The following is a 15,910-nucleotide window of genomic DNA, read 5'->3' on the forward strand; positions in this document are numbered from 1 at the left end:
TTCTGTCTTCACTATAGAGGATATTTTAAAAATCCAGTAATAGCTGTAAATCAGGAGGTGGCGGGGAGAGAGGAACTTGGTGAAATTACAAATCACAAGGGAAGCAGTACTGAGCAAATGGATAAAGCTGCAGGCTGACAAGTCTCCGGGTCCCGATGGACTTCATCCTAGGTCTTAAAAGGGGTGGTTAATGAGGTAGTAGATGCATTGGTGTTAATTTTCCAAAATTCCCTAGATTCTGGAAAAGTTCCATCAGACTGGAGAATAGCAAATATAATCCCTCTATTCAAGAAGGGAGGGAGGCGGAAAACAGGAACTATAGGCATGTTAACTTGCCATCTGTCATGGGGAAGGTGTTAGAGTCAATCATTAAAGAGGTTATAACTGGGCACTTAGAAAAATACAAGGTATCAGGAAGAGTGAGCACGGTTTTGTGAAAAGGAAATCATGTTTAACTAATTTATTAGAGTTCTTTGAAGGGGTAACATGTGCTGTAGATAAAGGGGAGCCTGTAAACGTACTGTACTTGGGTTTCCAGAAGGCATTTGATAAGGTGCCACATCAAAGCTTATTGCAGAAAATAATAGTTCATGGTGTAGGGAGTAACGTATTAGCATAGATAGAAGATTGGCTGGCTGGCAGAAAACAGAGAATATGCATAAGGGGTCTTTTTCTGATTAGCAAGATGTGACTAGTGGGGTTCTGCAGGGTTCTGTGCTGGGGCCTTTACAATTGACATCAATGACTTAGATGAAGGGAGCGAAGGCATGCTAGCTAAATTTGCAGACAACACAAAGATAGGTAGCAAAGTTGTTGTGAAGAAGACATAAGGAATTTGCAGATGGATATAGATAAGTTGAGTGAGTATGAAAAATCTGGCAGATGGGAGTATAATGTGCGAAAATGTGAAATTATTCATATCGGCAGGAAGAATTAAAAAGCAGAGCATTACTTAAACAGAGGACGGCTGCAGAATTCAGAGGTGCAGAGGGATCTAGGTGTTCTAGTACATGAATCACATAAAGTTAGTATGCAGGTACAGTAAGTAATCAGAAAGGCTAATGGATGCTACCCTTTATAACAAGAAGATTTTTTAAAAATTCATTCTCAGAATGTGAGCAACGCTGGCTGTGCCAACATTTATTGCCCATCCCTAGATGCCCTTCAGAGGGTGGTGGTGAGCTGCCTTATTGAACCGTTGCAGTCCATGTGGTGTAGGTACACCCACATTGCTATTAGGAAAAGAGTTCCAGGATTTTGACACAGAGACAGTGAAAGAATGGCGATATATTTCCAAGTCAGGATGGTGAGTAATTTGGAGGGGAACTTGCAGGTGGTGGGGATCCCATCTATCTGCTGCCCTTGTCCTTCTTGATGATAATGGTCATGGGTTTGGAAGGTGCTGTCTAAGGAGCCTTGGTGAATTCCTGCAGTGCATCTTGTAGATGGTATACACTGCTGCTACTGTGTATCAGTGGTGGAGGGAGTGAATGTTTGTGGATGGGGTGCCAATCAAGTGGGCTCCTTTGTCCTGGACGGTGTCAAGCTTCTTGAGTGTTGTGGGAGCTGCACTCATCCAGGCAAGTGGAGAGTATTCCATCACACTCCTGACTTGTGACTTGTAAATGGTAGACAGGCTTTGGGGAGTCAGGAGATGGGTTACTCATTACAGGATTCCTAGCCTCTGACCTGCTCTTATAGCCACAGTATTTATATGGCTAGTCCAGTTCAGTTTCTGGTCAATGGTAACGCCCAGGATGTTGATAATGGGGGATTCAGTGATGGTAATGCCATTGAACATCAAGGGGAGATGGTTAGATTCTCTCTTGCTGGAGATGGTCATTGCCTGGCACTTGTGAGGTGCGAATGTTACTTGCAACTTGTCAGCCCAAGCCTGGATGTTGTCCAGGTCTTGCTGCGTTTGGACATGGACTGCTCAGTATCTGCAGAGTTATGAATGGTGCTGAACATTGTGCAATCATCAGCGAACATCCCCACTTCTGACATTATGATGGAAGGAAGGTTATTGATGAAGCAGCTGAAGGTGGGTGGGCCGAGGGCATTACCCTGAGGAACTCCTGCAATGATGTCCTGGAGCTGGGACGACCTTCAACAACTTCCTTTGTACTAAGTATGACTCCAACAGGAGGAGAGTTTTCCTCCTGATTGCCATTGATTCCAGTGTTGCTAGGGCTCCTTGATGTCACACTGTGTCAAATGCGACCTTGATGTCAAGGGCAGTCACTCTCCCCTCACCTTGGGAGTTGAGCTCTTTTGTCCATGTTTGAACCAAGGCTGTAATGAAGCCAGGAGCTGAGTGGCCCTGGTGGAACCCAAACAGAGCGTCAGTGAGCAGGTTATTGCTAAGCAAGTGCTGCTTGATAGAACTGTTGTTGACCCCTTCCATTACTTTACTGATGATCAAGAGTAGACTGATGGGGTGGTAATTGGTCGGGTTGGAATTGCCCTGCTTTTTTGTGTACAAGGCATACCTGGGCAATTTTCCAAATAGCCAGGTAGATGCCAGTGTTGTAGCTGTAGCAGAACTGCTTGGCTAGGGGCGTGGCAAGTTCTGGAGCACAAGCAAATTCAGTACTATTGCTGGAATATTGCCAGGGACCATAGCCATTGCAGTATCCAGTGCCTTCAGCCGTTTCTTGGTATCACATGGAGTGAAGCGTATTGGATGAATACTGGCATCTGTGATGCTGGGGATCTCCGGAGGAGGCTGAGATGGGTCATCCACTCAGCATTTCTGGGTGAAAATTGTAGCAAATGCTTCAGCCTTATCTTTTGCACTGATTTGCTGGGCTCCTTCATCATTGAGGATGGGGATAGTTGCAGAGCTACCTCCTCCAGTGAGATGTTTAATTGTCCACTGGATGTGGCAGGACTGCAGAGCTTAGATTTGATCCATTGGTTGCGGGATCACTTAGCTCTGTCTACCACTTGCTGCTTATGCTGTTTGGCACGCAAGTAGTCCTGTGTTATAGCTTCACCAGGTTGACACCTCATTTTTAGGTTGGTGCTGCTCCTGGAATGCCCTCCTGCATTCTTCATTGAACCAGTGTTGATCCCCTGGCTTGATGGTAATGGTATAGTGGGGGATATGCCGGGCCATTAGGTTACAGATTGTGTTTGAATGCAATTCTGCTGCTGGCACACAGCGCCTCATGGATGCCAAGGCTTGAGTTGTTAGATTTGTTCAAAATCTAACCCATTTAACACAGTGGTAGTGCCGCAACAACACGATGGAGGGTATCCTCAATGTGAAGATGGGCCTTCACCTCCACAACGACTGTGCAATGGTCACTCCTTCCTGCATCTGCGGCAGGCAGGTTGGTGAGGATGAAGTCAAGTATGTTTTTCCCTCTTGTTGGTTCCCTCACCAGCTGCTGCAGACCCAACCCAGCAGCTACATCCTTTAGGACTCGGCCAGCTGTGGTTCTACTGAGCCTTTGGTGATGGGCACTGAAGTTCCCCAGAATACATTCTGCACCCTTGCCACCCTCTGTGCTTCCTCCAAGCAGTGTTCAACATGGAGGAGCACTGACTCATCAGCTGAGGGAGGGTAGTATGTGGTAATCAGCAGGAGGTTTCCTTGCCCATGTTTTCCTGATGCTATGAGACTTCATGGGGCCTGGAGTGATGTTGAGGACTCCCAGGCCGCCTCTGCTGGGTCTGTCCTGCCGGTGGGACAGGACATCTCAGGGATGGGGATGGTGGTGTCTATGAGGGTGACTATGCTTGACTATGAGACAGCTCTCCCAATTTTGGCACTAGCCCCCCGGTGTTAGTAAGGAGGATTCTGCAGGGTGCCTATATTGATGCCAGGTAGCCCATTTGTTGTGACTTTGATCCACCATTTCAGAGAGACAGCATTTAAGAGTTTCCACTAAAGGGCATTAGTGAACCAGATGGGATTTTACATCATTATTAAATTTTTAATTCCAGATTTTTATTGAATCCAAATTCCATCAAGGGTCATGAAGACTCGAAACGTCAACTCTTTTCTTCTCCGCTGATGCTGCCAGACCTGCTGAGTTTTTCCAGGTAATTCTGTTTTGTTTTGGATTTCCAGCATCCGCAGTTTTTTGTTTTTATCTTTGGATTACTAGTCCAGCGACAATACCACTTCACCTCCCCTGAACGTAAAAGTAAGGATGTTATGCTTCAGTTATACAGGGCATTAGTGAGACCACATCTCAAATACTGTGTGCAGTTTTGGTCTCCTCATTTATGGAAGGATGTAAATGCGTTGGAGGCGGTTCAGAGGATGTTTATTAGATTGACACCTGGAATGAGCAGGTTGTCTTATGAGGATAGGCTGGAGAGGCTGGGCTTGTTTCCACTGGAGTTTAGAAGAGTGAGGGGTGACTTGATTAAAGTATATAAAATCCTGAATGGTCTTGACAAGGTGGACGTGGAAAGGATGTTTCGTGTTATGGGTGAGTCCAGAACTGGGGGACACTGTTTTAAAATTAGGGGGCACCCTTATAGGACAGAGATGAGGAGAATTTTTTTCTCTCAGAGGGTTGTGTGGCTTTGGAACTCTCTGCCTCAGAAGGTGGTGGAGGCGGGGTCACTGAATATTTTTAAGGCAGAGGTAGGTAGATTCTAGTTAGGCAAGGGAATCAAAAGTTATTGGGGGTTGATGGGAATGTGGAACTTGAAATACAAACAGGTCAGCCATGATCTTATTGAATCCAGAGCAAGCTCAAGGGCTGAATGGCCTACTTCTGCTCCTATTCATATGTTCGTATGTTCAGGGGAGGCAGTGGCGTAGTGGTATTGTCACTGGACTGGTAATCCAGAGACCACAGCATATGGTGGAATTTGAATTCAATAAAAATCTGTAATTAAAAGTCTAACCATGACCATAAAATCATTGTCGATTGTCATAAAAACCCATATGGTTCACTAAAGTCCTTTAGGGAAGGAAATCTGCCGTCCTTACCTGGTCTGACTCCAGATCTGCAGAAATGTGGTTGACTCTTAAATGCCCTCTGAAATGGCCTAACAAGCCACTCAGTTGTATCAAACCATTTAAAAGCCAATAAAAGGGAATGAAACCAGACAGACCACATGGCATTGACCTAGGCACCGCAAAAGACAATGACAAACTCAGCCTTGTCGACTCTGCAAAGTCCTTCTTACTGACATCTGGGGGCTAGTGCCAGAACTATGAGAGTTGTCTCACAGACTAGTCAAGCAACAGCCCGACATAGTCATCCTCACGGAATCATACCTTAGAGATAATGTCCCAGACACCACCATCACCATCCCTGGGTATGTTCTGTTTCACCAAAGAGCAGAGGGTGGGGGTTGCCCTGGGAGTCCTTAACATTTGACTCTGGCCCCATGAAGTCTCATGGCATCAAGTCAAACATGCAAGGAAACCTCCTGCTGATTATCGTGTACCTCCCCGCCACCTCAACTGATGAATCAGTACTCTTCCATATTGGAGGAAGCACTGAGGGTGGCAAGGGCGTGGAATGTACTCTGGGTGGGGGACTTCAATATCCATCACCAACAGTGGCTCAGTGGCACCACCACAGACCAAGTTGGCTGAATCCTAAGGTACATAGCTGCCTGACTGGGTCTGTGGCAGGTGGTGAGGGAACCAACAAGATGGAAAAACATACTTGACCTCACTCTCACCAACATGACTGCAGCAAATGCATCTATGTATCGGTAGGAGTGACAACCACACAGTCGCTGCGGAGATGAAGGCCCATCTTCACATTGAGGCTACCCTCCATCGTGTTGTGTGGCACTATCACCATGCTAAGTGGGATAGATTTTGAACAGATCTAGTAACTCAAGACTGGGCAACCATGAGGCACCTTAGGCCATCAGCAGCAGCAGAATTGTACTCAATGACAATCTGTAACCTCATGTCCCGGCATATACCCCACTCTACCATTACCACCAAGCCAGGGGATCAGCCCTAGTTCAATTCAGAATGCAAGAGGACATGCCAGGAGCAGCACCAAGCATACCTAAAAATGAGGTGTCATCCTGGTGAGGCTACAACACAGGACTACTTGTGTGCCAAACAGCATAAGCAGCAAGTGATAGATAGAGCTAAGCGATTCCATAGCCAAAGGATCAGATCTAAGCTCTGCAGTCCTGCAACATCCAGTCTTGGATGGTGGTGGACAATTAAGCCAATTAAACAACTCGCTGGAGGAGGAAGCCCCACAAATATCCACATCCTCAATAATGGGGGATCACAGCACATCAGCGCAAAAGATAAGGCTGAAGCATTTACAACAAGCTTCAGCCAGAAGTGCAGAGTGGATGATCCATCTCGGCCTCCTCTGGAGGTCCCCAGCATGACAGATGTCAGTCTTCAGCCAATTCGATTCACTCCACATGATACGGCTGAAGGCACTGGATACTGCAAAGGCTATGGGCCCTGACAATATTCCGGCTAGAGTACCAAAGATTTGAACTCCAGAACTTTCCGTGCCCCTAGCCTAGCCTTTCCAGCTAGAACACAGGCATCTACCCGGCAATGTGGAAAATTCCCCAGGTATGTCCTGTACATGAAAAGCTAAACAAATCTAACCCAGCTAATTAATACCCCATCAGTCTACCCTCCATCATCAGTAAAGTGATGGAAGGGGTCAACAACAGTGCTACAAGCGGTATTTTCTTAGCAACAACCTGCTCACTGATGCTCAGTTTGGGTTCTGCCAGGGTCACTCAGCTCCTGATCTCATTACAGCCTTGGTTCAAATATAGACCAAAGAGCTGAACTTCTGAGATGAGAGTGACTGCCCTTGACATCAGGGCCGCGTTTGACAGAGTGTGGCATCAAGGAGCCCGAGCAAACTGGAGTCAATGGGAATCATTCTCAATGAGGACAATTCTCCTCTGGTTGGAGTCAAACTTAGCACAAGGCAAGATGGTTGTGGTTGTTGGAGGTCAATCATCTAAGTTCCAGGACATCACTACAGGAGCTCCTCAGGGTAGTGTCCTCGGCCCAACCATCTTCAGCTGCTTCATCAATGACCATTCTTTAATTATAAGGTCAGAAGTGGAGATGTTCGCTGATGATTGCACAGTTGTTCAACACCATTCATGACTCCTCAGATACTGAATCAGTCCATGTCCAAATGCAGCAAGACCTGGACAATATCCAGGCTTGCGCTGACATGTGGCAAGTAACATTCGCGCCACACAAGTGCCAGGCAATGACCATCACCAACAAGAGAGAATTTAACCATTGCCCCTTGACATTCAACGGCATTACCATCACTGAATCTCCCACTGTCAACATCCTGGAGGTTACCATTGACCAGAAACTGAACTGGACTAGCCATAAAAATACTGTGGCTACAAGAGCAGGTCAAAGGCTAAGAATCCTGTGATGAATAACTCGCCTCCTGACTCCCCAAAGCCTGTCCACCATTTACAAGGCACAAGTCAGGAGTATGATGGAATACTCTCCACTTGCCTGGATGAGTGCAGCTCCAATAACACTCAAGAAGCTTGACACCATCCAGAACAAAGCAGCCCACTTGATTGGCACCCTCTCCACAAACATTCACTCCCTCCACCACTAATAACACAGTAGCAGCAGTGTGTATATATACAAGATGGATAAGCATGGCAAGTTTCAGGAACCTTGGATAACGAAGGATATTGCGAGATTAGCCAAAAAGAAAAGGGAAGCATTCGTAAGGGCTAGAAGGCTGGGAACAGATGAAGCCCATGGAGAATATAAAGAAAATAGGAAGAAACTTAAGCAAGGAGTCAGGAGGGCTAAAAGGGGTCATGAAAAGTCGCTGGCAACCAGGATTAAGGAAAATCCCAAGGCCTTTTATACATATGTAAAAAGCAAGAGGGTAGCCAGGGAAAGGGTAGGCCCACTCAGGGACAGAGGTGGGAATCTGTGTGTGGAGCCAGAAGAAATGGGAGAGATACTAAATGAATACTTCTCATCAGTATTCACAAAGAGAAGGACTTAGCGGTTGATTTGTCTAGGGAAGAGTGTGTAGATAGCCTGGATCATGTTGAGATCAAAAAAGAGGTGTTAGGCGTCTTGAAGAATATTAAGGTGGATAAGTCCCCAGTAGATGGGATCTACCCCAGAGTACTGAGGGAGGCCAGAGAGGAGATTGCTGGGGCCTTGACAGAAATCTTTGTATCCTCACTGGCTACAGGTGAGGTCCCAGAGGACTGGAGAATGGCCAATGTTGTTCCATTGTTTAAGAAGGGTAGCAGGGATAATCCAGGAAATTACAGGCCGGTGAGCCTTACGTCAGTGGTAGGGAAATTATTGGAGAAGATTCTTCGTGACAGGATTTACTACCATTTGGATGCAAATGGGCGTATTAGTGAGAGGCAGCATGGTTTTGTGAAGGGGAGGTCGTGTCTCACTAACTTGATCGAGTTTTTCGAGGAAGTGCCAAAGATGATCGACGATGGAAGGGCAGTGGATGTTATATACATGGATTTCAGTAAGGCCTTTGACAAGGTCCCTCATGGCAGACTGGTACAGAAGGTAAAGTCGCACAGGATCAGAGGTGAGCTGGCAAGATGGATACAGAATTGGCTTGGTCATAGAAGACAGAGGGTAGCAGTGGAAGGATGCTTTTCTGAATGGAGAGCTGTGACTAGTGGAGTTCTGCAGGGATCAGTGCTGGGACCTTTGCTGTTTGTAGTATACATAAATGATTTGGAGGAAAATGTAACTGGGCTAATTAGTAAGTTTGCAGACGACACTAAGGTTGGAGGAGTTGCAGATAGTGAAGAGGATTGTCAAAGGATACAATAGGATATAGATTGGTTGGAGACTTGGGCGGAGAAATGGCAGATGGAGTTTAATCCGGACAAATGTGAGGTAATGCATTTTAGAAGGTCTAATACAGGCAGGAATTATACACTAAATGGCAGAACCCTTAAGTGCATTGACGGGCAAAGGGATCTGGGTGTACAGGTCCACAGGTCACTGACAGTGGCAACGCAGGTGGATAAGGTAGTCAGGAAGGCATATGGCATGCTTGCCTTCATTGGCAGGGGTATTGAGTATAAAAGCTGGGAAGTCATGCTGCAGCTGTATAGAACCTTGGTTAGGCCACACTTGGAATATTGCGTGCAATTCTGGTCGCCATATTACCAGAAGGATATGGAGGCATTGGAGGAGGTGCAGAGGAGTTTTACCAGGATGCTGCTTGGTCTGGAGGTTATTAGCTATGAGGAGAGGTTGGAGAAACTCGGATTGTTCTCACTAGAGCGACGGAGATTGAGGGGCGACTTGATAGAAGTTTACAAAATTATGAGTGGCATGGACAGAGTAGGTAGTCAGAAGCTTTTTTCCAGGGTGGAAGAGTCAATTACTAGGGGACATAGATTTAAGGTGAGAGGAGAAAACTATAGAGGAGATGTGCGGGGCAAGTTTTTTACGCAGAGGGTAGTGAGTGTCTGGAATTTGCTGCCAGAGGAGGTGGTGGAAGCAGGTACGATAGTGGTGTTTAAGAGGCAGCTTGACAAATACATGAATAGGATGGGAATAGAGGGACCCCGGAAGTGCAAAATGTTTTAGTTGACGGGCAATATGATCGGCGCAGGCTTGGAGGGCCGAAGGGCCTGTTCCTGTGCTGAACTTTTCTTTGTTCTTTGTTCTTTGAAGATGCACTGCAGAAACTCACCAAGGCTCCTTTGGTAGCACCTTCCAAACCCATGATCACTACCATCCAGAAGGACAAGGGCAGCAGATAGATGGGAACACAACCGTTTGGAAGATCCCCTCCAAGGCACTCACCACCCTGACTTGGAAATATATCGCTGTTCCTTCACTGTCGCTGGGTCAAAATCCTGGAACTCCCTTCCTAACAGCACTGTGAGTGTACATACACCAGATGGACTGCAGCAGCTCAAGAAGGCAGCTCACCACCACCTTCTCAAGGGTAATTAGGGATGGGCAATAAATGCTGGCTTAGCCAGTGACACCCACATCCCGTAAAAAACCCTGTGAAATGGATGATATATGTGGTCTTTAACTGTAGTGTTACAACCTAAATTCATGGTATCTATTGACAGTTTACTTACCTAATCTATATTCAGCTTCTATTTGCAGTATATCGAGTCTATATCCGCAGCATATGTTCACAGTGTAAGCAGTATATAATCCCAGTATATATTCTTTTCCATCTTTCTTTATTCTAATTTCTAGTGCACAGCTGGTTTAGGCACCCTTCATCACAACTGGGTGAACTACATCAAACTCTGTGGAACATTGTTCTCCTCTTCGAAAACTTTAGCATCATTTTGGAGACAAAGGTACATCTGGTCTCTTTACTTCATTGCGAACCAAGACCATGAACCAGTCTCCACTGCTGCCTCCACCTTCACATGCAACTGCGAGTGTCGAGGAACTCTTGGCCAATGTTTCTGCACAGCTGCACGGCCATGCAACAATTGGGAATGCGCCATGCAAAGACAAACAGGTCACGCATCAATCTTAAAGGGACCACACAGTGCAACAAGTTGCCTGCGCATAGTAAGCAGAAGTTTGAGGGAACATTGTTCCCTAAGCCCACCAAACCAAAAGACTCCCAGTCCGAGCCCTGAACCTGCATCTTTCTCAGGTGTCTCTCCTATTCTTTGCAGAAAGATTAAGGATGGAGGATAAGAAGAGATCATGAACATTCACAGAAGATATAGTTTGTGACTTTGATTAGAACTATTTCAGTGCTGGAGCTGGGGCTGGGGCGGAGATCTCACTGTAAATCTGGGAGGTGTGAGAAAAAATGGGAGGTGACAACAGACTCAAGATCTTTGGAGAGGAAAGAGAGGTTGGAGATGGGGACTGCAGATTGCAAGGGTAGGTGGAATCAAGGACAGACATTTTGAGGAGGGTCTGATCACAGTTTGGAAAGGGAGTCGGAAGGGGGGTATTACCTGAGAAGAAGAAACCATTTACCACCTTGGTTAGCGAGGGAAGTGATGTGATCAGCAGTTTAGTAAGAACAGCATTAAGAGAGCAAATTGTGTGTAGCGTGAGGAAAATGAGCTTGAAGAAGGCACGAGAGGGGGCAGGAGATACTTGGAGAACACCATGGGTTCAGGGCTGGGCCAGAAGAAAGCCTGGGAGAAGTTTGCTTTGTGGGAAAGGGGAAAGGGGGAAAGAGACAGATGAACAGATTTCCTCGTTTGAAAAGGGATATAATTGCATTAGAAGCAGTTCAGAGAAGGTTCACTTGAATCATTCCCGGCATGAAGGGCTTATCTTATGAAGAAAGGTTGAACAGTTTGGGCCTATACCCATTGGAGTTTAGAAGAATGAGAGGTGATCTTATTGAAATATATAGGCCAGGATTTTATGGCCCCTCCTGCCCAGTGGGATATTACGGTCCTGCTGAACTGAATGGAGATTTAAATGGCTCGCCGCATCTGCTGGGGGGAGACACACTGCGGCCGGGCAGTAAAATCCTGGCCATAAGATCCTGAGGGGGCTTGATAGGGTGGATAGCAGGAGGATGTTTCCACTTATGGGAGAAACTAGAACTAGGAGCACAGTTTAAAAGTAAGGGGTCTCCCTTTTAAGATGGAGATGAGGAGAATTTTTTTCTCTCAGAGGGTCTTTGGCCTGTGGAATTCTCTTCCCTAGAGAGCAGTAGAGGCTGGGTCACTGAACTTACTCAAGGCTGAGTTAGGCCGATTTTTGATAGGCAAGGGAGTCAGGGGTGGTCTTATCAAATGGCGGAGCAGGCTCAAGGACCAAATGGCCTACTCCAGCTCTTAAGTCCCATGTTCCTATGTTCTTAACACTTGTAACCATAAGTAATATATGTAACCTTAGATCTCTGGAAGCCCAGTACACCTACCTGTTGTTAGAGATGAGGCCAGACATGCAGGGATGAAGGGTTTAAAGAGGTGATTGGTGGTGGCGAAAAGAAGCCAGGAGATATGTTTACTCCCCGGGATGATCCTGGACTATTGAGTAGTTTTGGCAGAAGAATTGAGGGCCAACAACACTTGATGTGGTATAACCAGATCTGCCAGATTGTTGATACACTCAAGAATGCACCCGTTAAGCTCAAAACTGCACCATTTTGAACTTGAAGGTCAGGGGAGGGGGAATGATTTTACTGCGGACAAGAGCATCAAAAGTGGGGATGAAGGAATAGTTGATGCTGAAAGCCAGGCAATTGGGAGTTTGAAAGTATTGTTGTAAGTAACTTGGGGAAGTTTTCTCCATGGATGGGGAGAGAAGGAAATTGGGACTTCAAGCTTGGAACAGCAGTGCGAGGGTAAGAAGACACTGGGGGGTGGGTGGAGGCAAAATCGAGAAGAGGAAAAAATATGTGAGGTAGCATCCCTGAAGGGAAAAGGACAGGAAGGAACAGCCCAGGAGAAAGAAGAAAAAAGGAGATATAAAATAATGGACTCAGGTATGGGACAGCAACCAAAATGCAAATGCAAATTCCTTTTATTAGCTCCAAGGCTTGTCAGAAATTTATAACTGCCAGCCTCATTCAAAATATAACAGGCTGTCATATTCAGAATGGTGCGACTCATAAAATGTGGCATGCATTTGAAAATGGTGTGATAGACTCTCTCACAAACCTCTCATCAGGGAGACAGGGATAATCTTAGCACCGTATATAATGGCATTGACTAAGTCTGTGCTAGTCACTCCAACAGTTCGGAAGGAAGCTTCTGTAAAAAAAAACAAGGCACAAACTGCCTCACATTTGCCACATAGACTCAGTGCTTTGCTCTCTGGCTGTTGCTCCACAAAGACTTACTCGAACCATAAGGTGATGCTAGATTTAGGTTTTTGTTTCTGATCCATATTCCAAAATAATGGCTTTAAAGAACTATTAAAATGATATGGTTGCTAAAGGGATCCTGACAGTGAGGCACTGTCGCAGTTAGTCCTCGGCTAGCAAAGAGAGCTGATTATACGGGTGTAATAAGAAATCACTAACTGTTCCTCTTTGTAACTATCTAATTACTTTTAAACTTGTTCACATTTCATAAAACTTGATTCCCATACAAACTATGTGTACTATATGTTTGCAGTATATATACTGTGTATATTCTTGGTATACAATGTTGCAATAGCACTGGACGTTTCATGATATTCTGCTGTCAGGCGTATTGCAGTTTTTTGACTGATGATGGCTGTTAAGGGAGCTGCTACAGAAAGGCTCATTTCCTGACTGATATGAAAGCTTTCTTGTTCTGATGCCCAGCTCTCATTTCAATACAGGCTAGATTCTGTCTAAAGTAGTAACATCACTTTAATTTCAGCAGTCTGGAGATGTCACTCGCAACTGCATTTCTAGCTGCCAAAACTGAGCAACCCCGGCATGGGTTAACCCTTTCTTGCTTTCCTTAGCTCGGCTTGTAGGAGGCCTCAGGCTTTTGTCTCACACCTGTCTCCAGCAAGTTCTGAAGAAGCGTCTGCGCCCAATACAGTAACTCATCTCTTCTATTCTGCAGTGTACTGTGTTAGTGTTTTGAAAAGTGCAATATATATGTTTTGTTCTCTTGAAGATACCAACAGAATTGTACCAGCAGAGGGAGTCTGAAAGCAGAAACAGTGGCCAGAATTTTCCGCTCTGGGCCTAAGTCCCATGGCAGGGGCAGGAAGAGAGAGCGTTGTCCACCATGGAGACCAGTGGGAAATCGCGCTGAATCGTGCGATGCTGGGTGCATTAATTATGCAGCTGGGGCTTCCCTGACGTTGTTCGTGGTGAGAAGGGTAGGAAGTCGCGTGCCCCGCCGTCATATCGGGCGCCATATTTAAAAGGCATCTGGACAGATACTGCTTTATTGTGCTCTAACCTACCAACCAGGACATGGAATGCAGAACCCTAGGAGCACTGGCACCCAGATTCAGCGATGGAAGTACTACTGAATGCAGCGGAGGAGAGGACGGACATCCTCTACCCGGGGGATAGAAGGAGGAAGCCTGCCTAATTCACCAACCCTGCATGGGAGGCAGTCGCCAGGGTGGTGAGTGCCAATTGCATTCACCAGAGGACAGCCCTGCAGTGCAGGAAAAGGATGAATGGGCTCATCTGTGCCACCAGGGTGAGTGAACCCTCTACTTCACATACTCATCTCACTGAATGGGAACTGGGACATGGGCCTCAGTAGCAAAGCCACCATCTGTGCTGCCATGCATAAAATCGTGTCTCAACCTGATGCAGCGATGCCTCATAGCCCCGCTGCAGTCCATGTAGTCTGCAGGTAGAGAGGGGACTGTGGGTCTTTGACCATGCCACACAGAGTGCTCATATTGTGTTGGTGGGGGTTGGCATAGATGGCACCAGCATTCACTGCTGATGGCATGTCTCTATCGGCCTTATCTTTCTATCTGCATGAGCTCACCACTTTGGAGGGTGCTGCCGAAGAACCCTTGTGAACTAGCTGAAGTGCATCTTTCACATGGTACACAGTAGCCAGTGGGTTGTTGGTGAAGTCTGGCAGCCTGCCACCTGCACCCCAATTGCTCTCAAAGTAACTTCTCTCCTAGCGCAGGACAAGTTAACGCTCAACAGAGAGAGGAAGGGAGGGGGCATGGCTGAACTCTAGCACCTCACACCATTTGAAGAACGGGCTGCCGAGCTGGCAGGGGAGATTCGGGACCATTCATGTGCAAACGGCAAGGTCAGCATCTGGCGACCGTTCGGTAAGGAGCCATGTTTACTGTCTTTACACAGAAACCGAAGGATCATGCTTGGTGCCATGTCGGAGGCAGCGTATGCAGTCACTCACTCTCTCCTCTTTCGAATACAGGTGCCAGCAAGAAAAGGGTGACACCTGACCCCAAAACCAAGTCCAGCACCAACTCCAGCACGCAGAGGAGCAAGGATGAGGATGACAGAGATATTGCGCCTGTAGAGCCTCCACCGCAGTCACCTACATCCTCCACCAGTCCCGAGACACACAATTCATTGGGTACTAGATCGAATCCAGGTAGAGTATGGTGGTCACTTCACTGATATGTGTCTGCAGCAGGAGGAGGCAGGGACAGCCAAAGTCACTGGCACTCGGAGGACTGCTGGGGAAGAGGCTTCAGCTAAGTTTGAATCAGATGATGAGCCGCTAGGAGTGCTCCTGGACAAGATGCTGGACATGCAGCGAGAGGCAGGGTAATGTCAGGCAGAGGTGTCGGAGGTCCTCAACAGAGTGGCTCGCAAGGCAGAGGAGTCCGTCCACCTGCTCTCTGATGAAGTTGTTCCAGCCTGTGCGTGTATTGAGGTCTCCATGGGGAGAGTGGCAGACGCCATGGAGACTCTGGTACAGCAGAACACCCAGATTCTGCTGGAGATGCGCGCAGACCTGCACTCCATCGCTATAGCCATGCAGCGGCTACGCGAGGAGACAGGGCATCTCAGGACCTCCAGGTGCCCCTTTCCCTCAAGGAGTCAGGGTACCCTCGGGCACCAAAGGGAGGAGGAGCATCAGTCGGACACCACTGGGACCTCCGCTCCAGATTCTTTGAGGGTGCCTGGCTATTCCAATTTCACTTTGTCTGGGACCCCATCAGCTCTGGCCTCTGGGGCTGCAGAGGGTGCACCTGTCCTAGAGCAGGAGACCCAAACTGAGACAGGGCCCTCCAGACCTAAAGGATCCAGAGGACACCCTCCAAAGTCATCAAAGATAACAGAACATAATGATGAGCAGGCTGCCTCCACCCCTGCTGCAGATGTCAGGGGAGCACCTAGACGCAGTGGCAGGAAACGTAAAATTAAGAAGTACTGATCTCACTATGGTGGAAAGGTGGCCAAGGATAGGGTGCACTATCCTTGTTCATTGTTGATGCACACTTGTTAATATATGTACAGTTGCACTTTAAGGAGTTCTGTTGTCTTTTTATTTCATCTGTTAGTTTTAAAGCCTGTCTGCAGCCCCTATATTCAAGGGCACAACCCTGTCT

The sequence above is a fragment of the Cetorhinus maximus genome, chromosome 16 (genome assembly GCF_964194155.1).
Source record: "Cetorhinus maximus chromosome 16, sCetMax3.hap1.1, whole genome shotgun sequence".
NCBI lineage: Eukaryota > Metazoa > Chordata > Chondrichthyes > Lamniformes > Cetorhinidae > Cetorhinus > Cetorhinus maximus.